Raw genomic sequence first — 25,032 nt, forward strand, 5'->3', positions numbered from 1 at the left:
TTGACTAGCTTTATTGACAGCAGCTATAAATTTAAAAGTTTAGTCTCTTCCTGATGAACAATAATCACATCCAAATTCTTTCTCCCCTCCAGCTTTGCTAATCAAGCCACAATCTATTGTATATATGTTTGCTGTGTACTGACATGCAGTTCATTGGGTGCCATTTGTCCTCTGGTAAATTAGCGAAGCATTTGTTAGCTTTGAGCAGTGTATGTAGTGTAGGTAACGATTTGGGTGAAGGGATTATGTCTAAATTATGAGATTCGCTGAAGGATTTCCCCTGTAATAGACAATCCTGTAAGTATCCATATGACTCTATCTAGAACTCCACTCAGACACCAATCTTAGGTTAAACATCTGGTTTGTGATCTTGGTTTCTGGCAAGAGATCTTTTGTGATACACTCAGAAATCCATGATTAAGAGTATGGAATCGAGACTAAGTATTCTACATATGCATGCTACCTACACATGGAAATTTCCATATATCTGGAATGGAATGCGTACTCTCCCTGGGGGACACATCCTGTTTACCTAATCCTGGAGACTATTACACACAGCTTGCAAAAAACAGGGGTCAGGGATCCCAGAGTGAGTGTTGGGTACTGCTGGAGTCTTAACAGCTAAACCTGGTCATTTCCAAGGAAAGGTCCCACTGCTTCCCACTACACATTAGAGCTTTGGTTTGCGGAGTTAAGAAGGATTCAGTGGGAAAAATCCCTGCTGTTAGTGACCAGTCTGCCCCTTCAAATCCTGCTGATGAACTAGGCTTTCTGATCTGTGATCAGCAGTGCCCTGGACTGTTACAGACTCGCCTGGCTCAGAAACTGGATTATCAAGATTGCCACAGGGCGTTAACTAGGTTCCGACATTTCAAGTGCTAAGCACATCACCTTGGAGCCAACTCAGCTCAAGCTCCATGGATAATAAATTGGCAGGAGATTGGCATCCAAGCAAAATTGAAAATTCACTATTTCTAAATCTCTTTGTGAATCTCACACTTCAGGCCGCTACAATTCAGGTCCAAAGCAGGATATGAATTTTACCACTGTGCTTCTGAATTGGGATGTCCTCCCTACGTGAAAGGTGCTTTACAAATGTAATTTTGTTGTTGTTGTTAATGTCCATTTCACTCTCTTTATCAAAATATCTGGTAATTAAAGTAGACAAAATGAAGTTTAAAGGCATTGTTTCTTGTAGAAAGAGTCTACTTACCTCATGCATTTACAACAATAATTTACATTTATATAGCTTCTTTCACGCAGGATAGCAGCTTGGAGAGGTGTTTACCATTAAACAGACACACAGAGAGGGTTAATGATAAAAGGAGACACAAAGGTAAATTAGTGGAGTATTTGATAATTAAATTCTCAATGCCGGGTGTCTGACGCACGCAGAAATCCATCATCACTCCTAAGCATGGTGACGGGTTTCCGCATGTGTCAGTCACCCATCCGACAAAAAAAAATTCTCAATGGCAACATGAAGTCAGGCTCATCGACCTTCCAGCTTGCAGATTGCAGCTTTCAACTGGTAACTCTGAGATTGTTTCAGCAAAAAGTGGAATATTTGAGCCTTAGTATATTTTGCTGCAAGAATTTTTGCTAGAAAAATATGTATCAGGCTATATAAATTGTTTGATTCCTTTGCATAATTGACAAGTCAGTGTTAACTCCTCAGACTACCACATACACAATGCTAAATAGTTGTCATGGACATACATTGGGCATTTCTTTGCTGTGATGTCCGACAGAATTTGTTAATTCTAAATTCCAAAAGCAGAATCCTGTTGGAACCACTGTGTATCACTCCAACCCATGGGAATCCTACTTTGGGCAATCTGCTCTGAAGTAAATCAAGGAGTTTGCATGAGTTGGCACAATGCATTTATAAGTATAGGCAAGGTTACTTATTTGGCACAATAAGCCCATATGAAAGAACCCTTTTAACAATTGCTGCATATCAGACCCCATTATCCAAATATACGACTACTAGTTCTTAGAACATTCAGCAAGTTTATCCAGAGACTAACTTAATCATTGCAGATCAGGAAAGTCTTATTTTCAATTCCTAATTTCAGCTGATTGGTAGTATAGGCCCTGCGATTGACCTTAGCACCACCGCATTAAGGTTCCACTCCTGATCATTATCCATGTGTAGAAACATGTGAATGTTGAGTGAGAATAGAATTGAGCTCATCTGTTAGCACACTTTGAGTAGTCTGCGAACACTGACTGTTAAGGCAGGCAAGCAATCACTGGGATGAATAAACAGATCCGAATACCTATGGATCTGTACCCCAGAGAGGGACAAAATAAACAAAATACTTTTAAGAGAGAGAGAAAATGTACTTGTAAAATTGGTGAGGGAAAAAAATTGTTCAACAAAGAAATAAAATAGATGATCACCTACAAAATACAGTAAAATCTTTGAAGCACTTTGAAATGATCTCCTGGCATGAAAGGCACAATAACAAATGCAAAGATGATGATTATTATAAACTCAAAAACATATCTGACTGATTCATCAGATATACAACAATTTGCATTTATAAAGCGCTCTTCACATGGGGTAGCGTCCCGGAGCACTTGAGAGTGACGGAGTCTGTCTCCAAGCCAGGGGGAAAGGGAGGGGGGAAGTTACTGTAAGCATGATCAAAAAGGAATTCTTTAGGCAGAATTTGAAAGTGGAGAGGGAGGGGGCAAGGCAGAGGGACTCAGGGTGTGAGTTCCAGAGTTTCATGGCGTAGTGACTGAAGGCATGGCCACCGATGACCGAGCAAACAGGGACAAACAGGAGGCCGGAGCCAGCCGAGCGGAGTCAGCGGGTGGGGGGATAAGCAAATTGGATAAGTACGGAGGTGTGAGGGCATGAAGGGATTTGAAAACGACAAACTTATACAATATGTATATTTTAGGATTACTTGATATAGTCCTGAAAACACAATAATTTTATTGAACTATATAGTTATTAAAAACAGTTTTAAATTATGCATGGTAACCTGAGTAGTCTCATTAATCAAATGCAAGGATAATTATTATTATTACTATACTGATGTCCACAATTTATTTTTGTAGAATCATTGGTTAACATCATGGTAGTGACAAAATGCTTTGTCACCTAACTTTTGACCTGTTCACTTTATTACCTGAAGACACAGACAAATTCAAAAATTGCTGGTGTGTCAGGCAGTTGTACAGTTATTGAGAGACATGTATTTTTTCCCCATTGTCTAGTTTGACTTCCAGACTTCAATTATCAAAATCATCTGCACTAATCCTTATCTCTGATGTTCATTTTCCTCCATTGGTGCATCGGCCGGGAGTCTCCAGTGTTGTTTCCCCTGCCTAAAGCCAAGCTTAACCCTGATTGCTTTCATGTGTATCCACTCTGAGCTCTAACTGGTGCAGATTTTTTTTATTTTTCTTGGACCTTATATTAAGTGAACTCTTTGCAATACAGTTACATTGTCCAACTTATCCACGGGGGGATGTTTTCCCTCAATACACTGTTGATTTCCTCTTTGTGTTGGAGGACTTTTTTAATTCCTTTTTTCAAAAAAACTTGGCTAATCTCAGGGCTACAGATTGATTAATGCGTGATTTAATTTCCTCTTTAAAATTAGAAACAGGAGCCCAGGCGATGGCTAATAATTTTTATTTGCTGTGCTGCCCTGTTTGTTCTAGCAGTCTAATTAAGGCTCTGCTCCCATGCCTGATTAGACTACATCTGACTGCAGTTTGCAGATAATGCTCGCAGGCAGGAGCTCATGCTTATTTGCAGTGAATCGGAAAAGTCTGCAGATGAACAACAAGGTGTTTCTCCTTTAATTAGAGAAAGTGGAATGTCTTGTGTGTAATGATACAGCATAATTTAGCAATAAGTGTCAGCTGGAGTCAAAACATGAAGGGCGGGGATCACTTCACCTAGGCCTTCACATGTGTGTGTGATCAGTTTTACACATGTTAGTTTGATGGACTGGGAAGACATTTCAAAGCATTGCCTGGTCTGAATATTGTGGGTCTGTTTTTTTCACTAATACACCTTTGTAAGTTTGAATAAAGCAAACTTCCTGTGTGATTTATAAAAATATAGAACCCCAATCAAATCATTTCCTCTCACCTTCCAAATGTGTTAACTTTTCTGAAATACCAGAATTATAAGAATGATAAAGGAGCTCATTTGTATTATTTCTTAATGGGATTCCTTGATATAAATTCTGTGTCTCAGAAATAGGAACTTCTTTTGATAACCATGAACTTCCCCCATTGCACTGTCCCATAGGAACTCTGTAATACATTTCCAATCACATGTTCCCAAATTTTCTGGACTCAAGGCATCCCATGACATTTGGCATGCTGACTGAAGACCCTCACGCAATAAATCCATAGAAATTGAATACCTTGGATATATTGGCCCTTGAGGGAGTACAGTGCAGGTTCACCAGAATGTTACCAGGCCTAAAAGGGTTAAGTTACGAGGAAAAGCTGCATCAACTTGGATTGTAGTCCCTTGAGTTTAGAAGGTTAGGGGTGAGTTGATTGAGATATTTAAGATGATAAAGGGATTTGATAGGGTAGGTACAGCGAAGCTATTTCCTCTGGTGGGGAATCCAAAACAAGGGGCATAGTCTTAAAATTAGAACCAGGCCATTTAAGAGTGAAACCAGGAAGCATTTTTTCACTCAAAGGCTGGTAGAAATCTGGAATTTTCTCCCCCAAAAGGCTGTGGATACTGGATCCATCCACACCTTCAAGAGTGAGGTGTGATAGCTTTTTGGTAGGTCAGGGTATTAAGGTTTATGTGGAGAAAGCAGGAAATTGTAATTGAAAGGATTAGTTGAGGTACAGATCAGCCATGATCTAATTAAATGGCAAAACAGGCTCGAAGGGCTGAATGGCCTCCTCCTGTTCCTACGTTCCTATGTACTTTAGCTGAAAACGTTTTAAAAGAATTATAGAAAGTAAACAAAAAATAATGCTTAGAACATTAATGTAGATCTCACACAAACTTTGGGCTCTGAATGCCTCTAATGAGATGGGTGTGCCTTGTAATCTCTGCACAAGTCATTATAACATGGTTTAATTCCAATCAGTCTTTAAACTTCCATCGCTCGACAATTTAAGAAATTTCTCTAAGGATTTCAAGTTGAAGTTTGTTTTCGAAATTTTGATTTAGATACCTGAGAGGAATGTTGTTCATTTGTACCGGTAGAAGTACAACTGCCTTCATCAAAAATTGTGTGTCATTTCTCAGACGTTTGATAAACTGCTCCATAATTATTGTTCTCAGTTGCACACTGTTGCTATGTTTCCACTATGCACGAACGCATACCGAGGATTACTAGAGCCACACATAGCTAGTATCTGATGTTATTTTGTAATTAAGACTCTTAATGAAGCAGTTTGCTATTAACATCTGAAGTGAAGTTAGACTAAAGTGTTTGCTACCAACATATTAAATATTAAACAGTTTCAACTGTTAGATTTTCAACTTTTAATTGCACAATAACTTTTTCATCTTAGGTGGTTCTAAATTCCCCAGCCGCAATACTTGACATTTAAATACTCACATTTTCAGCACAAACTATAATAATCTACAACAACAACAAAATTACATTTATATAGCGCCTTTCACATCGGGAGGACATCCCAGGGCGCTGAACAGACAGAGTTTCGGACCCGAACTGAGGGTCAGGGTGGGGGAGGGCAATGGGGGTGAGCAGGAAGATCGAAAGCACGATCGAAGAGGAGGATCTTGAGGTGGGTCTTGAAGGTGGGGGCAAGATGGAAGGACTGCGGGATGGAGTTCCAGAGAGTGGGTGCAGAGTGGCAGAAGGCCCTCCTGCCGATAGTGGGGCGAGCAAGACGGGGGACGTGAAGCAGGCCAGAGCCCGCTAAGCGGAGGGAGTGAACAGGATACTAGGGGGTTAGGAGGTTGAAGAGGTAGGGGGGAGCAAGACCATGGAGGGCTTTGAAGGTGAGGACCAGGATCTACATACAAAGTACTTTGCATTTTAAAACATCTCAGCTATTTGCTTCAGTTTGCTCCTAAAATAATGCAAAATCTTGATGAACTTTGATTACAACATTCATCTAACCTCATGAAAGGCAGCGATGGGAAGAGAGGTGGAGCGGGAGGTATGAGGTAGCGAGAGGAGTGGTGGGAAGAGTGATGAAAAATTCCAGACATACAATACACCAATCCATGGGAACTCCATTTTAATCCAATTTACTTCGAAATATAGTTCCTACAGAGCCCCAGGTATTCTAATGAGATTCCTTATTTAGGAATATTCCTACAAAGGTGTCCTGTTAAGACAGTTGTGTTCGCCTGTCTCAGTTGTTAACACTCTCATCTCTGAGTCAGAAGATAGTGGGTTCAAATCCCACATTGGGACTTTGAGCTCAAGATGCAGCCTTACAATCCAGTGCAGTGCTGAGGAATATTACAATGCCAGCGGTGTCATCCATCATCTGAGAAGTTAAAGTGCAGTCCTGTAGCTCAGTGGTTAGAGCACTCACCTCACAGACAAGAGACCTGGGTTCGATTACTGGCAGGGTGACACCTTGGGCAAGTTTCCTTACTCCACACCCCCGATAATAAAAAAAATAATAAATTGGTCACTTCAATCCACGACTGTTTGTGGGACACTGCTGTGTGCGTTTGGCTGCTGCATTTTGCCCACAAATACACAGTCAATTCACTTTACAGTATATTCTGTGAAGTGCTTTGATACGTCTAGAAGATGTGAAAAGCGCTATATCAAAGTGCAAGGATTATTATTATTAAGTAAGGTTCTGTCTGATTGTTCAGGTGGACATTAAAGATTCCACGGCACGATTCAAAGTGAGAAGGGAGCTTTCCCCAGCCATTAATTCCCCAATTAAAGATGATCATTCACTTCATAGCTGCCACATTCACCTGCAAAATTTACACTAAAATTCTGTGAGACACTTTGAGAAGTCCTCTCAAAGTGAAAGGGGCAATATCAATTGTAAGGATTACTACTAACTTTTTTACCTTTTTTTAAAGTCATTAAAACATTAAAAAGCTTTTTATAAAACAACATTAAGTATTGGAGTATTTTATTCAAATTGTTGCCTCCTTTCCTGAACATGACAACTTCTGCTGGGAAAAGTCCGACATGCCAGAGGCCCTCTGGCCCCTCGCCCAAGCGATTATTCTTGGTGTGTGAGATTGCGCAGTGGGTGTCAGCGAACTTTTGGGGCATCACAGACAAACCAGATACTATCCTCGCCAGTCTCTTATAATTTGAGATTCTGCAGAATTTTGCAAAATGTTTAAACTCAGCCTTAATTTGGAGGCCGATTTAATAACATTCTTAAAAATTCTGTCCAATCATAATTTAAGACAAAAACTATGAGAAATGTTCGGCCTCTGATTTCCATGCACGATCTCTCTCTTTTAGGGTTAGAAACACAGACATCACGTGAAGGAGCCCTGGTTATGTTTCTCCTCTCCTAAGCTTTGGAAACACTGAGACCATTATACAAAATATACTGTTGCCGTGGCAGAGATTAGCTGACCAAGCATCCATCCTGGGACCTTCCTGGTCCATATGACTCAGTACTAAAGTACTAAAGGGACGCTAATTGAGGGGGAAAATCAGGCTTAGACAGCTAGATAATTACAGGAGAGAAAGAAGCTCTCAAAAAGCCCTGCAATGATGTATGTAATCTGTAAACTATTACTGTAAACCTCACAAGTATGGTGTAAGTAACCAATATTGCTTGGAAAACAGTGTAAAATATTCCTTATTTCACATTGTTAAAAGTCAGTTTACAAAAGGAATACAAATTTCAAAAAGCTGTTTCCTCATGTTCTGTTTAAACTGACAATGGAGTTTTGTTATAGATTATAAATATGTTTTTAAAATGTGTACTTTGTGTCAGTTTTTAACTTAGAGTATACTGCTGGTGCATTGAATACCTCACCAGAGGGGATTGATTTTAATGAAACATGTCAAAATGTTTAAGAATATAATAAAAATAATATTAATAATAATCCTTACATTTGATTTAGAACATTTGGGAGGATGTCTCAAAGTGTGTCATGGGACTACTGTAATGTGTAGTGACTGTGTATTTTGCAGGAGAACACAGCAGCCAATTTGCAGTATCTCATAAACAGCCATAAGGTGAATGGTAAATATTGTCTGGGGGATTGTTGGTCAGAATACAGGGAGAAAATCCCTTCTCCTTTTGAATAATCGTATGGGATCTTGAACAGGACGTTGTTTTAACATCTCATCTGAAGGAATGCACCTCCAACAATCCAGTGTTCCCTCCACAATAATCAACTGTGTTTCCAAAAGGAGTCTGGTTCAGTAATAACAAACTGGGGATCATCAATGTAAAAGCCAGAGTAGATGCTTGAGTAAGTTACATCAGAATTATATCACTGAATTAGAACGGGTGACACTTTGATAAATTCTCTCATGTTTCAATATAAATTTCTTGCCATTATTTCTTAGTTTTTGATTGAGTGTTGTTGCTTTATGGAAGTTAAAGCATGTGTTGCTTTTCCTGCTAGGTTAAATGTTCGTGAACCTGGCAGTTAGAACTTGAACTGAGCATGGAAAGAAAAGAGCGACAGGAGAATGCTCAGTAGCATGACTGTAGAATAATCAATCAATGAGAAGTATAGACCCTCTAAGTGTCGAGTGTACTATAGGAGCAAGAATAAGAAATCAGAGAGGTATGGCAACTTTACAAGAAACTTAGGGAATATTGAATTACTGTGAGGTGGGTGGAAGAGTAGCAGTTTCAGTTGTTATGTAAATAACTGTGAAATTCCAAAAAGTCATAGATTCCATTCTTTAAAATCAAGATCACCTACAAATTACTGTTAACAATGCTAAAATGAAGTCTAAATAAATGCTTATATTGAAACTTCCAGTCTGTTTATTGACCGACAAAGAGGATAGAGTTGATTAAAGCACAAGGCCTGTTGGAACATTCATTATATGCATTAGTAGATATGTTGTAACAAAATGAATGAGCTACTGCAATAGAGTTCTTTCTCAGAAAGCAGTTGGTTACCAAACCCATTCTGTCAGCAAAGGGTGACCAGGAATCATAGCGGAGAATCCATGGGACTGTTTATGATAAATAAATGAGTGGCCTGCCCATATAGCTCATGAGTGACAAGCTTACAAATTAGTTGGGTCTGATTGTGTCCGTGTGCCATTTGAATGAGCGTCACATCCTTTAATGTGGTGTTCTGTTTCTTTTCATTTATTTCCATATAAAGAAAATACAACAATTTTTTATAGGGAATTGAGCATCACATAAAGGATTTTTGGAGTACACCATGCGGGTGTACTCAACATAACAGCAACTTCCATTTATCTAGTATCCTTCACGCAGGGTAACCTCTCGGAGTGCTTAAAAGTGGTGAAGATTGATTCCGAGCCAGAGGAGGGAGGAGGTGACCAAAGCATGGTTGATTAGGAAAGTCTTCAAGTGCAATCTGAAAAAGAAAAAGGAGGCAAGGTGGAGGGATTGAGAGAGAGAGTTCCGAAGTTTTGGAGTATAGTGGCTGAAATTATGGCTGCCGATGGTGGAGCAGAGGGGACGAGCAACAAGCAGGAGGCTGGAGTCATCCGAGCGGAGGTGGCGATTCTTGGAGTGGAGAATAAGCATGTCTGAAAATTAATGAGCTGCCAGATCATGAACAGATTTGTAGACGAGTCTACACATCCCATGACGAAATAAAAACAGAAAACATAATCCTTACAATTCATATAGCACCTTTCATGATAGTATACTATCTCAAAGTGTTTCTCAGAATTCACTGTTAAGTGTAGTGACTATATAAATTGTAGGAGAACCACAAAATCAACCTCATTATCAAATAGAAGTGTGACAACTATATAATTGCACAAAAGAGGTTTCACATCTTTGCTTGTGGCTACAATAAAATTGACTCACCATTGCATAGGTATGTGCATATCAACTAATTAGACAGCTGTCTGAAGAGAATATAGCCTCTAGAAATTCAGACAAGAAAGTTGATTATAATTCCAAAATAATTGAGTAACATTACAATAGCTGGAGGTAGACTTCTAAATCCACAAATAATTATGCAATTGTGACTAGATGAAACTGGAATACATCATTCATACTGATACATCATTGAAATGAATGGAACAAAAGCACAGGAGATTTATGTAGATATTTGTGACAGTTTTTGAATTAAATGCATTCAAATTGCATATGGATCACCTTGGAGTAGACTTCTCATGACTCCACATGACATACATGGATTCCCTGAAGGAGAAGCACTAAACATCTGAAAATACTTTTTATGATACAAAGCACCATTTTCCTTGTAGTTTTCTGTTCGAGTGTTGTCTCAATACTCCAGTTGTATCAATGTTAAGCAGAATTAGAGCAATGGCCTGACATGTAAATATGATTCTGAACCACTCTCTCATAACAGTGGCTCAAAGGTTTGTGACAGGCCATCATTAAGGAATTCAATTGATTTTTCATCTTCATCATTCAGGGAGTGAACAATCAGCTAGCATTCTCACTCCTTATCCTCATCCTGTGATTCCCACTGAAATGTCAAATGAGGTCATTATCAAGTTCAACAGCGAAATCATCACAATAACATAATCTCAACACTCAATGCTTTGACCATTATGAAAAGAATTGCAAATAGCGGCTCCTTGCTCATAACTGAAAGTCCATCACATTGACCTGTGGTAACAAGAAAATTGTGTCAGAGCAGAATATCTGTGGGTTTGATCAGCATGCATTTGGAGTAAGATTCATCATTTACACTTCAGAGTCACAATTAGTGGTTATTTCTATGAATCGTTACACATTAGATCCTTTAGGACTTCAAACAATGAACAACCAAAATTGTCTCTCTCTGCTTTTGCTTTCGTCCTTCCTGCATCTTTTGTTCATGTGTCATTCTTTTTTTCTTTCTTTGCTATTAACTTGCTCTATTTATCTGTTTTCTTCTGATTATATGTTTAGATTGGGAAATAAGAACTATGACAATGTTCATTCTTTCTTCACCCCACTAAAATATCAATATCACTGCTATTCACACACTGGAACTGCTCTGAAATACAACTGTTAAATACTCCTGAAATTCATAAAGTTAACATTAAAAAAAAACTTCATGATATGTTAGACTTAATGTATACATAATATGATGGGAGGCTTAAAAAGGGCTTACATTGGAGCAGACAAGGTTAAAACTGACTACAAAAGAAGTGTTCAACATTATGAAGGAATGCGAGAATAAATTTAGAGACATTCCTTCCGCTGGTTGGTGAATTACGATAGGAGACATGAAATCTAGATTTTTTTTACTGGTGTGAAACTTTTTTATGCACAGTTTTTGAGATTTGGAACATGTTACAACAAGTGACTATTGAGGCCGACAGAATTATACAATTGAGATGGAATTAGTGAGTCACTTCCATAAAGATTCAAATGGGTTTTGGAAAAGAATGAGCGAAATGAGATTGGAAAAGATACCTCAATTGGGAATTATCACGGCACAGACATGATGGACTAAATAACATCCCTTGGCGTTGAATTTTGTGTTGTGATTCTATATTATAGTTTGATATGCTGATAAATAACGGTTAATTATTATTACCTAAACTATCAACATACCATATCAACATATTCCTGTTCTCCTTTCTTTCTGAGACCATTGTCTGGATAAGAAGGACTATCCAAGAATGTAGAAACATTTTACCTACTGCTCTCTTTCTAATTATATCCTGGCACTAGAAAAGCATCAGTTTGTAACTGAATTCACTACCAGCAAGATACCAACCCAAAGCACTGTTAGCAGGATCACACATGTCAGTTTTGATGTACTATTAGTTACCAGAATGGTTCCCTGGTAGTCCTTCTGTGGCACTGTGAGTGAATCCCATTGGGCTTTGCTGCTATTTACACCTCATAGTCACTGTTCTGCCCAGGGAACATTGCGTTTTTTAAAACTGCAAAGTAAAAAGACAGGATATTTTTTAGAAAGAACTCTGTATTTGCCAAAAAAAATCTTTGTATTAGTTTGTCTCTAAGGAATTGCACAGAGAGGAAAGAATGAACAACGGAAACCATAAACTATGTAGCTGTGCTATCATCTGATTTTGAGATGAATGGCACAGTTGTTTTGTCTGATTAGAGCAAACAAGTTATCCTCGACTGGTTTCATTGACAAAAAGGAACCTACGCAAATGAGGGGCAATTTAAGTACTGAAGGAATGTTTTGGTTCTGAGATGTGAAATGATTATTGGCTACATTTCCTGGCAGAACCTAACTTTCCATGTGAATTGGCCAATCTAGGTTGACTTGAAATTTTCCTTGATGTGAAGAAGACAAGCTTCCCACTCATTTGTGTCCTATAAATTAACTGAATGATGTTCTTTGGCTTCAACTTGTATCTTGGCAGTGTGTTGTACAACCAGACAGAGAAAACTTCCATTTGTGGAGTTGGATTAGGAAAGGAAAATTCATATATGGAATCGTAAGTGAACAAAAACCATTACAGCATCTGGCATGAATTGTAGAGTGGATTTAAATTTAACTTACAATAACAAAAACAAGTGAGTAATGGATGTTTAAATAGTAGTAAAAAGTGTTTCATTAAATGGGAACAGTGCTTAATTTATTTTTAGTATTATTTATACTAAATATAATTCACATCCACTCCAAATTCAGATCTAATCAAACTGCAAAATGTAATTCAGTCAAACATCTGTGATTAACATAGGTTGAGATAGGAATATAAACTTTTTAAAAAACATTCTGCTTAATACTCGTGCACCGAAAATTAATTAATCTATCTTCTTAATTAAATATATTTGCTACCATGTAGTACATGTGCTTTTATATTATTGTTTAGAGAAACTAAATGTGACATGCCTTCACAAGTTGGCAAAACACCATCTGACATGACTCCTTCTATTTTCTAAGGTAGTGCCTTTCACAGCAATCCCCAAACTATGTGTCAGCCTGGCTCTGTCAGTGGCATTCTCACCAGAAGGTGTGGGTTTGAGCCCCATGTCAGGATTTGGAACTCAAATAATCTATGCTGACACTCCAATACAGCTGGAAAATGTGCTGCATTGTTAGATGTACGTCCTCCACATAAGATATTAAATCAACGACTTGTCTACCTTTGTAGTTAGATGTTAAAAGATCTTATGACACTATTTGAAAAGTGAAGGAAGTTTATCTGAGTGTCCTGACCAACTATCCCCAAATAAAATTGAGTATTCACTTCATGGCTGTTTTTTGGGACTTTGCTGTGTGCAAATCGGCTGCCGCATTCACCGACAAAATACACAGTTACATTGTTTTACAGTAGATGCACTTTGAGAGGTGTTAATGATATAAAAAGGCACTATATCAGATACATGGATTATTATTATTTATTATTGAAACCTTGGGTTGTTGAATTTCTGGAAGCTTTTCACAGAGTTTTTCTCACAATTTTCTCAAAGGACTTTTTCTTCACCCGTGAAAATGTACAAGTAGAAGTTCAGAGAAATGTAGGATAATTCTGAAAATGCATTTGACTCACTGGGTCACAAATTCTGCCCAAACATTTATGCAATTAGTGATGATATTTGGAAAGTATAGAAGATGGAAACATCTCATGTTAAAATCCTAGCAAAATTCTGTGGGTCTTTTCTCCAGCATTAAAAAAATCCTGTTATTGCCAATAAAACTTTGATTGACTCTCTTTAACTGGTGAATGACCGACCAGCCTTCTTCTACTCTATGAATTCTATTGTTTTAGATTGTTTTAAAATCACAGCTAATTTACGGCTGTTAAGTCTTGGAGAAACCATGCTCCATCCTTCTGTAGAATGGCCCAGCATGGGGATTGGACAGCAGAGGCAAATGGGGAACATGTTCCTTTATCTTAAGCATTCCCTTCCAGCTGTTTATGGTTTCAAACATAAACTCTCTGTCTTTGACAAAAATCGGTTCTGGGTGCAGTTGTTTCTACACCCAAACTCTCCACCCAAACTCTTTTTGCACAAGAAATATCATCCCATACATACATTACCTTGAGATTGGCCTGACAATGTATAAATTGAATAACAATTATACATGCAAATTCTATTAATCTACTCATGCAGGGAAGAGCGTGAATTGTCAACAGAATAGCGTATGCCCACGAACAGAAGAAAAATGCTCTTTCTTGAGCCTTGGGAAATTCCTCCCCCTATATGGTTGCTAGGTGCTTAGCTCCAAATCTGCACAAGATGTCTCCTTCCCAGATGTCATTGATATGGTCCAGTCCTCAATGAAAGATTGCAGTGCAGACAACCAGTGCTGCACTTCATTAGTCATCATTCAGCTGTTCCTGTATATTTTCTCATGGTCAGTTTTAGAGCAGCTTTGCCAAATAGATTTGGCAGCAGGCTGCCAGGGCACACTCTTTTTGCCATGTCTGCTGCTTGGTGCAGAGAGATCAAGAAGTGGAGAAAGGCCTTAAAACCTCGCTCTCAGCACCAAAAAGGAAACTAGACACCAGAAGATTTGTAAATAGACTTTACATACATTTGCCAATATTTGAATAAAATGTGTTTCAAACAAGTTATTCATTTCACAAGTACCAAGTTATTGGAAATAAAAGCAGAAAATGCTGGAAATGCACAGTAGGTCAATCAGCATATTGGATTTGACTCAGTTCACTCTACAAATATGCACCTTGTCCTTCTTACACATATACTGTATTATTTACTGGAGTCAAGTTACAGCTTTTTGACTGCTCCTTCAGGCAACCTATTTTAATGATATGCTTGAGCTCAGTGTCACTCTGTTACCGGAGTACTGCTTTTATTGCTTCCCATTGCATAATCCATAATCTGTCTCACTCAGGCCAAATATTACGTTATATAGTCTAGTCAGGTAATGAAAGCAAATTGTCCATATTGGTCAAATAATATTGTGTTTCACATTTCATGGAACTACAGTCATGCCACACTCCTAGCAATATACAAATCTATCATGACATGTAATACCCATAAGAGTTCTACTGGCTGTTTGTTCCTATCGTAGTTATTAAAGAAAAAAGTAATGGATCAACATGAGAAGAGTGTAAGCATTTATAAGGAGGTACTTTTTTCCCAAAACAAAGGGTAAATTACATTAAGGGGCCAGGGAAAAGTAACTCAATGAATATTGTGTTTGAGCCAATAGTCAGTGGAGACATGGGAAGAAAAATAACGTCCAAGAGAAAGTCCAAACCCAGTGCTGTGGGCCAGATACACAAGATAGAGATTCCATAGAAAATGTAATGTAAACGGAGATGTTTTATAATCTAATGCTCTGCCCTCAACAGTAAACAAAGAAAAGCATGCAAGCTAATTTATACTTCACGCTCTTCGTTCCATCACATTAGGACTCTTTTTGCCTTTCTACTTAAAATAACATAGGAATTTGCATGAATAGAGATGACCATTGCTGTCCATGTGGCCTGTCCCAAATCGCAAATAAATAATCATACAGCATTCTACCTTGCACACCCCTCAATCGATATCCTTAACAAATCCCTGACTAATTCCTTCATGCATTTGTAGAGACAAATTGACTCAACCAGATCATTGATGAGTCAATTTTATATATCCACCTCTCTCTGTGAAAAGTAACTAAATGTGGTGTTCTAATTTTCATTTGTTGAGTTTTATGTCAAGACTTTGGAGTTTAATTTTTAATGTTTCTGTCTCTCGAGATTCCTGGGACATCCATTGGACTACCGAAAAACTTTCAAGGGACTATATGGGAGCAAAACTCATGTTAACTTGTACCAACTCCATTCAGGCTCTATTGAGAATCCTGTTGCTTCAACCCAATTCATACCAAATGTTTGCCAGCAATTTGCTGTATGAGATCGTGGAATGAGGCAAGGAAGGTGTTCTGTGAGTATTTAATTACAATACAATTATTAATCTATATTTTCTGCTCCTATCTTGAAACTTTGAATCAATTTTAAATATATATATATACACCATACCTGTATCATGAATGGATGGAGTTTGTTTGTTTGTTTGTTTATTTATTTATTTGTTTATTTATTTATTTAGTTGTTTGTTTGTTTCTTTGTTTGTTTGTTTGTTTATTTCATTTGTTTATTAATCCATGGAATGGGTGCCCTTTTTTGAATTGAACACTATTCCCAAGAATGGAAACTTCCTCACAATTAACTTATTTAATAAATCCGTAAACGGTATCTATATATCTAAAATATTGCTTAAGGTGAATTAACTAAACTGAAGTGACTTGTAATATTATTCAGTACCTTGTACAAATGCAAAGTCCTTACCACCACGGTTGGTGGTAAAGAGCATCACAGATCTAGGTTGCCACATCCATCATCCACACACACTGATACAAATTAGTCTAGTGAATCGGAGCAGAAATTCAGACTGATTTGTTCCCTTGCTGATGTTGAGGCTAACTAACTATACTCCCCTAAAACACTGACACCCCAACTGAGGGCAGACAGGGTATGGGATCTGGGATCCAATAAGTCTAAATGCTTCAGTTGCAAATTTGGCAGTGCCTTTAATAAAATCAACAACAACAACAAAATTACATTTATAGAGCGCCTTTCACTACGGGAGGACATCCAAAAGCGCTGAACAGTCAGGGGTCGGGACCCGAGCACAGGGGAGGGATGGTGCAGGGGTGAGGGAAGGCAGAGGGGTGGGAGGGCAACCAAAGGCACGATCGAAGTGAAGGGTCTTGAGACCGGCCTTGAAGGAGGCAAGGGAGGAAGTGAGGTGAAAGGACCATGGGATGGCATTCCAGAGTGAGGGGGCAGAGAGGCTGAAAGCCTGTCCACCAGTCGGGCAGGAGACATGGAGCAGACCGGAGCTTGCTGAACGGAGGGAGCGGGCAGGTTGGTAGGGAGTCAGCAGGTCAGAGAGGTAGGAGGGGCCAAGAACATGGATGGCCTTGAAAGTGAGGATGAGGAAAATTGACCTAGAAGACAATCAGCACAGTTAACTCCCCATTAAGCAACATTTTAGATGTAAACACTTCATATGCATTTGTGAAATAAGTCAGGCGTAAGACAACCTCGTTCTTGGGAATAGAATTAAATTAATAAAAAGTACATTTTTCCATGCATTAAATAATTTTATAAAAGCAAACTAAACCCAATTCATTTGTGACCCAAGCACAATGATTTCTTCTTAAATGGATCCAAGAAATGAAAATATTCTGTTCATGCTCATCACATTGAATATAATTGTTTTGTTGCCAAGTGTTACATAGTTCTAGAAATATTTTACAAACTCTATTAAGTGTGCAAGATAGGATTCTTTTCACTAGTACTTTCTATTGCTCAGAATAAAATGCAGAATTAATGAGCATTTGGGTTATGGTACAAATATTTGTCAATTGTGTATTATTGTTTGAAGATTTATATAGACATTTTAAGTACAATCCTGATCCACATATTAGTTTTCCTGATGGTGATGTGTTTATAAAGTATAAATATTAGTTTATAATTACTTGAGGGTTTTCTGTTCAAATCTCTATACACATTTTAAATATTTTCATTCTGGGTGTGAATAGTATTTCACACAGAAGAAATAAACAGAGAGTTATTCCAATCATGGGAAAGATGTGCAACAGATACACACTGCTACATGCTACCTTCTGCAGCCTGACTTGAATTATTCCACATTGGACATTTTTTTGCTTCAGCCTCAAAAGCTAAACTGTTGATCAGAAATGAAAATGACATTTTCCTCCAGATGGTTTAGTGAGCAGGTACTCTGTGGTATTGGGTCATATAACAAAAACGTCATGGGGTCAATCATACTAGGTGCGGTCTATGTTAAGCGACCATAGCTAGCATGGTGGGTGTTTTAAAAATGGCCTCACTGACCTGGAGTAAGAAAAAGGGCTGGTGGTGGGGGTGGTGAAGCACAAGTAGGTTAAACATGTTGACCACCATCCAATAACGCCTGCTGTAAAATACTTGTACTTAAAAGTTAGATAACGACAAGGATCAGCTCGGCTGCAATACCCCCATGTTTAGAGATAACCGGTCTAGGCTCGCACATGAAGAATGGCTGTTTGAGAGAGGTACTGGAAAGCAAGTATCCATGCATGAGTCCACACTCGGCATGTCACCACCTTGAGAAGCAAATAAAAGAAAATCGGAGCCAATTAGAAGGCATTTTGTTAAAACTCTTGTAGCACTAATGCAGCGAGACAAAATCCTGTAGGTACTCTTTGAAGAGGGTTTGAAGAGAGCATTCCTTTGCTTCATCATTCTATGAATAAACTGCCCTTGTCATATTTTCGATGTTATACAGTTCAACCTCAGACCACAGAGTTAATTCCACAAAGCTTGTTAGTGAAAAATCTGGTATTGATAAGTAGTCTTTGGCCTAATGCTGAGGAGTTGAAATAAACAAATCCTTGACTTGGCTCCAGTGGGCAGTATATGAGAAACTGCACTTCCTTGTGGATCTGTCTGACCCCATATTATGAGTGAAAATAACCCAGCTTAATTGGCCAAATAGGCTCCAGAAACAACTATTATGGTTTGAAAATGTTCCTCAGACCACAGTGTCAAAGAACTAGAGGACATTTATAGCAGCTTAATTATAGAGGGATTCTTGTTTCCTTCCTCCCTGCTGGTTCCTAAGGGGGTCATTGTTATTTGGCTCCCTCCTTGTGTACTTCCCCCTCCCAACAATCAAGCTGCGTGCAATCAATGAGATTTTAGTTACATATCCAGTACTTCAGGATGATGATAATTTGGAAATAATGACAAAACCTCATCTACCAACTGTCAGGTTTCCAATTTCATAAACATTGATGGATATTCTGTATGGAGAATTAGCTCTTTTAAAAAAAACATGATACAACACAAGCATCTGCAGTTCTGAGTGTCTGATTCCTGCCCTTTGTTAAGACTGGTCTTGTACAATGCATCCCTGTTTTTTATGATCAATGGGCTATATTCATGTTTCTTTGCACTTGATGCTGTACGTTTGTACTAGGGGCAAACTCAGTAATGAAAAGGAGGTCAACACTTCCTCAAACTCTGACTTCTGTTAGTCTTAGTTTCTCCTTGCTCTGACATTTAATTTAATGCTGACATAAATCAGGAGCTTTTCTCCATAAGTTTCTACCAGGGAAGGAAATTGGTAGCTTTCCCCTCCAGCTTGCAAAAGTACAAGTATTTTGCAGAAATCAATCTTTACACATGTATGTATCTCAAGTTTATGTATGTAAAATTGGTACTAATAATAAACATACGCCGGTAATGCAAATTTTAGATGGATTACCAAAACTGGAGAGTGTTGATCAAGCTTCAGCAGAATTCCTTCAAAAATATTACTTTCAATTCTTGATCATTCCTTTCCCCAAACTGGAAAGAAAACAAGATGCAAGAGGAAACTGCAGTAGAGATAAATGCAATCTCCCAAATGCAATGGAGTAGGGGAAGCTGTTGGAAGTACTTTAATAATCACCACAGGCAGGCAAAAGAAAAACCCGGCTGTCACAAAGCACTCCATGAAGACAACTAGAATCTGTTTCTTAGATGAGATATTAAACCAAGATCTTGTCTGTCTGTTTATGTCTGTTCCCTGTTACTATTCAAAAAAAGAAGCAAAGTTTCTCCCTCTGTCCTTGCCAACAATCCCCCAAATAAAATTGATCATTCCTTGTACAGAATTTCGGAAAACAATTTCTTATATAATTTACATTTGTATAGCACCTTTCACAGTCTTAAAAGCAGTCTTAAATTCAATCTTAGTTTGCAGTTCTTTTTCTGCATTACCAAAAAAGAACTGCAGAAAATCAGTTAAACATTTCAGGCTCCTGTGTTTCATTACTACATATCTAATTGAGTTAAAACAATAGTCACAGGGACTGAAGTAATGGAATGGATCTTCCTCTCTAACTGCATGTGAAAGGAATGTTGGTGTGAGTGAGAAACAATCAAAAGGGAAATTTGTTGATTCCGTTGTTTAGCCTCTGTCCATCAATCAATCGTGGCCAATATACACATTCTACAGTGATTCCTTAATCTTAGTAGAGATTCCTTACAGTAACTGGATGGAAGTCATGCACATCACATTGACCCAAAAGAGCTCTGCTCTGGAAACAGATCACGTCAGAGTGGAGATTTCATGGGGCAATATGGCGTGCTTCATGTTTCTTTATTAAACAATCACAACGTATTAGCCCCATTTATCTTCCAAAACATAGTTGCAACCATTTAAAATAAATAGCTATTCTGGTGGCTCTGAATCTGGGCATTTATGTGCTATTGGCCCATACAGAAAGGTTCCAGATTTGAAAATGTGCTACTGGCCAATACAGAAAGGTTCTAGATTTGACCCTAGACAACATTGAGTTACATGGATCTCAATTGGGGTAGCAGTGCTCCTGGATTAGGGAAAAGGGGGAAGAATCATGAAAGGTTCTTTCAGTTGCCAGGTGAAGCAGGCAAGAAGGTGTACATTGATGCTAGGACCAATCATCTAACCCTCCCACAACCCCTATCACTACCCCTCCCCCCGCCCCCCCCCCCACACACACACACACATACCACAGTTGAATAGCCTGCCAATACTCACTGGTTAGGCTCACACATGAAGAACGGACACTTGGGTGAGGCACCAAGGCATGTTGATGCCAGAGCATATGCACAACACAATGAGTCACCACTTTCAGGAAAAGAGGGGAGAAACTGTAGCAACTCAATCGTCTGTTGCTGTTCTTTATGCACAAAGTTCTCTGTTGCTATGAAATTCAGCAAATGCTTAAGTGGAGCATTAAGTGAGTCATTACCCCTCTGAGAAACCCTAGAACCTATTTTCATTGTAGTCAGATGTGGAAGAAACACAAATAAATGAATCCTAGAAAAGCAAACTAATCTGAATTTTGCTTGGTATGCTGCTTGGTAACAACAATCACAACAAATTATATTTGTATTGCGCCTTTCACATTGGGAGGATGTCCCAAAGCTCTGATGTCATGAAACTGGAAATAATGTATCAATGATAAAAGATTCTGATTTCAGATTTCAAACTCTATCTAAGTGCTTCGAATGTGTGTTACAACAACAAAATTACATTTGTAAATGTAATTTTGTTGTTGTTGCAACACAAATGTTCGAGTATATTCAAGCACTTAGATAGGGTGTTACTCATATTTATATCTCTCAATCAGACGGATAAACAAATTGTAAAATGAGAAAGTTAAGATTACAATTTACACTATCCGAACTTCATCTGAACTCAAAGTTTGGACATTCATCCTCCTTATCATTGATATGAAGTTTATCTCCTGTTGTGTTTATGATGTGTTCATAGATTAACTACAACAGGTTGCAGTTTGAAATATTTATAGCTCAAGGAAATATCTACAGTTTTATTTTTATTTGTTATTGAGCCATTGTGTAAAGAAGACAAGACCATAAATTTGGTTTGAAATTATTTCTCTCTGTTCTCAGCTTTCAAGTTTACAAGAATCGATTGAAACAGAAATCAATATTTTCTCCTAACACTTAATGCAGGTTTGTATACTTGGATTTATATATGAACAGCTGTTATATAGCACCAAAACTACCACTTGTGTCTTGTGTTAGGCTAAATGAATTGAGAAAGTATTCCCAGGACAATAGTTTCAGATACACCAAGGCAGTAGAAATAAAGGGCACAAGTTCAGATTTGCAAAGGGCAGTTTCAGGACAGACACCAGCAGGTACTTCTTTACACAGAGAGCAATTAACAATTGGAATGGGTTATCAGGAAGGATAAATGAGCCCAAGATGCTGGACTCATTCAAAGAACACCTTGATGCTATAATGGAATGATGGTTAGGTCATATTTTTGGAAGGATGAGATATAATGGGTTGAAGGGCTTTCTTAACCTCTATTGTGATCTTGTGAAATGAAAATTCACATTCCAGTGAATTAGATGCTATGCCTCGAGGTAAACATTCAGCGTTCTGAAAAGAGACATTATCTGATCATTGTATTACTAATTGAACCAAAAATAATAACCGCGGTTCTCTGCTGAGGAATATGTATGAATTATATCTCCCACAATAAAATGATAGCAATTAAGTCCATTCCCAATATCCCTCCATCTCCCTCAGAGACCTCGCCACAATGTTTGCACTCAATGATTTCTCAGCTCCAATGCTGCTCCTGTCACAGAGATTCACATTTGATTGCAGCTAAAAATAGGATATCAACTTAATTCATTCGGTAACATGTGAAGCATCACTCAAATCCTGCTGTCCATATTAAAATAAAGTTGGCCAGGTTTCATTCCAAAATCCAACAAGGTGGAAATTTTACTGCTTAACTGTGAATTGTGGTGGGAGGAGAGGTGGGGGCTGGAAATAAGTGGTGCTTCATTGAGGTAAAATTTGTATAATTTCATAATGTTACATAAGAAATTACACATTGGATGCATAGTCTAGGCTAACATCTGCCTGTTCAGGTGGAAGTAATACACCATGATACTATTTAAAAAGAGAAGGGAGTTTCTACCAGTTTCTGGACAACAGTTCTTCAGATGAAATATTGATCATTCACTTGTGGCAGTTTGTGTCTGTCATGGAGCGAGTGACCAATTTTATTTGGGGAATTATTGGCCGGAAGACCGGCAGAAGCTCCTTTCTCTGCATTATGTGTTATGCACTGTGTAAAACAATTGTCAACTTCTTGGATTTCAGGACATGTGACATAATGATTGTTTCCTTTTTCTCACCCGATCTAAATTACCAGCCAGATCCAAACCACCCATTCAATTGCTAAGGATTAACAAACAGAAAATAGAAAATTTAGAAAGAAATACTTGCGTGTTTTGTACTGACCCAAATTACAGTGCCACCTATGATGTGTAAATGTGTATACAGAAACACATCAGATGACCAAATTCCTGCCTAGAATGGTATTTTCTGTATGATTGCATGCTGAAGTTTATTAATAAACTGTTCAGCAAAAGTGTCTCAATTTTCACCAAAGTTTGGTATAAGTGAATAAATTCAAGCAAAGTTATTTCAAATTCGAATCCTTGCCCCACTTGTTATTTTTCTTGGAATCAGTATACTTTGGGGATTAAATGTATTTTATTAATTTGGTTGGCTCCCATCCCATTAGAGACAGAAGTTCTTTTGTGTAACAACACAGTTTTGTTTTCCGAAAGAACAAGGATTTTGTGGCATATCATCAGGACTACTCCTCTTTGTGGGATTATTTAAATTGGCAGAAAAAACCCTGGGCGGCAACACAAAAGCAAATAAAACAGAAAATTAAGCACTTTGAACACTGGCATGCCATGGTTCGCCCTTTACTGCCTGTAAAGAAAGTGAAAAAGGAAGTTTCACCTGGTGCTATTACGAGTGTAAAATGTTAAATTGATGAGACAGCAGCACAAATTGCAGACAAGAAAATTATACTAGTCATTGCATTTTTTAAAAAAATGATTTAGGATCACTGAAGTATTAAGAAATGAATCTATTCCGTTTTTGGATTTGTATGTGCTTTTGAAGGTCCATAGTTTCAAATACAATTTACATTTATATAGCCCCTTTCATGTTGGGAGGCCGTCTCAAAGCACTTCACAGAAAGGGGTGGTCACCTGGACTAGGGGTTGGAGTCAAAGCAGGTGGGGAAGGGAAAGATGACTGAAAGCGTGGTCAAAACGGTATGATGTGAGGTGGGCCAGTTAAAAGTTTGTGAAGAAAAATGAGTGTTTGATATCTAAGTATGAAATCCACAACTCAGATAGTGAGGGTTTTTACAGATACTCTTCAGGTAAAACCATCCTGCTAGCCAAGATTTTCTGTTAGGCAGAACCATACTAGTAGCCTCACAGATAGAAAGAGAGAGAAGTCACACACGTGGGAAGGACTCTCTGGGAGGAAGACAGAGAGAGACATAATAATCCTTGCATTAGCATTTTGTTTAACGCCTTTCACGTCAGAAGGACATCCCAAACAAGATATATTCTAAAATGGAGGGATTGTGCATTTTGTGTGCAATCATACATACAGGCAGCGAGAATAAGAGGAATAAATATTGATAATAATAATCCTTGCATTTGACACAGAGCCTTATCGCATTGTCGATATGTCTCAAAGGCTTCACAGGATATACTATAAAGAGTGACAACAACAACTTGGATTTATATAGTGCCCTCCATGCTGGACGGTGTCTCAGAGTGCTTTACAGTTTAAGATCCCGGGACCGAGCCAGGGGGACGGGTGGGAAGGTGACCAAAGGCGCCAAAGATAGATATATCTGCATTGTTTACTTATCCACAATGGGACCAATACCGATTAGTGCTGGTATTTCTATTGTAGTATCTTATCACATTGAAACTTCTCAAAGCACTTTACCCATGTTATGTGTTATGACTATGTTTCCAGAAAACCATAGCAGTTATGTGGGGTAGCAAGATCCCAGAAACCACCATGAATGGTAAATTTATCTGGAGAATTGGTGGCCAGGTGAAAAGAAAATAAGGTCAAATAGTACATGGGACGTTAACCTAAAGCCTTTGACTCAGTGGTGAAAGTGGGACCAATTAAGACGAATATTGAATTAAATAGAATATTGGCAGAACACCAACATAACTGTAGTATTTGCGGGAGAACGAGCAGAGAAGTAACCAGCAGTAACCCCATATCATCCACAGACAATAAAAAATCAAAATGTATACATTTATTTATTTGTTAAATGCTTTTGTCTTCTCTAACCATAGTGGATAAGACCCTTGAGTTATATATTAAAATCTACAGCAAGTCAATTAGTATCTGTAAAAAGAAAGAATATATAACGTCGGAGGTACGAACCTTCATCATGCAGAAGAAAGTGCAAAATAAGTTAATGTTTAGGGTGAGTCACACTGGAAACGTTATTTTTTTTATTTTCAGACTCTAATTCACTTGCTGTGGGCTTCTAGTAACCTTAACCTAGTTTCCATTTCAGATTTCACAATTTCTTTTATTCCTGGTCATGCTT

This window comes from Callorhinchus milii, unplaced genomic scaffold, assembly GCF_018977255.1.
Source record: "Callorhinchus milii isolate IMCB2004 unplaced genomic scaffold, IMCB_Cmil_1.0 Scaffold4, whole genome shotgun sequence".
NCBI lineage: Eukaryota > Metazoa > Chordata > Chondrichthyes > Chimaeriformes > Callorhinchidae > Callorhinchus > Callorhinchus milii.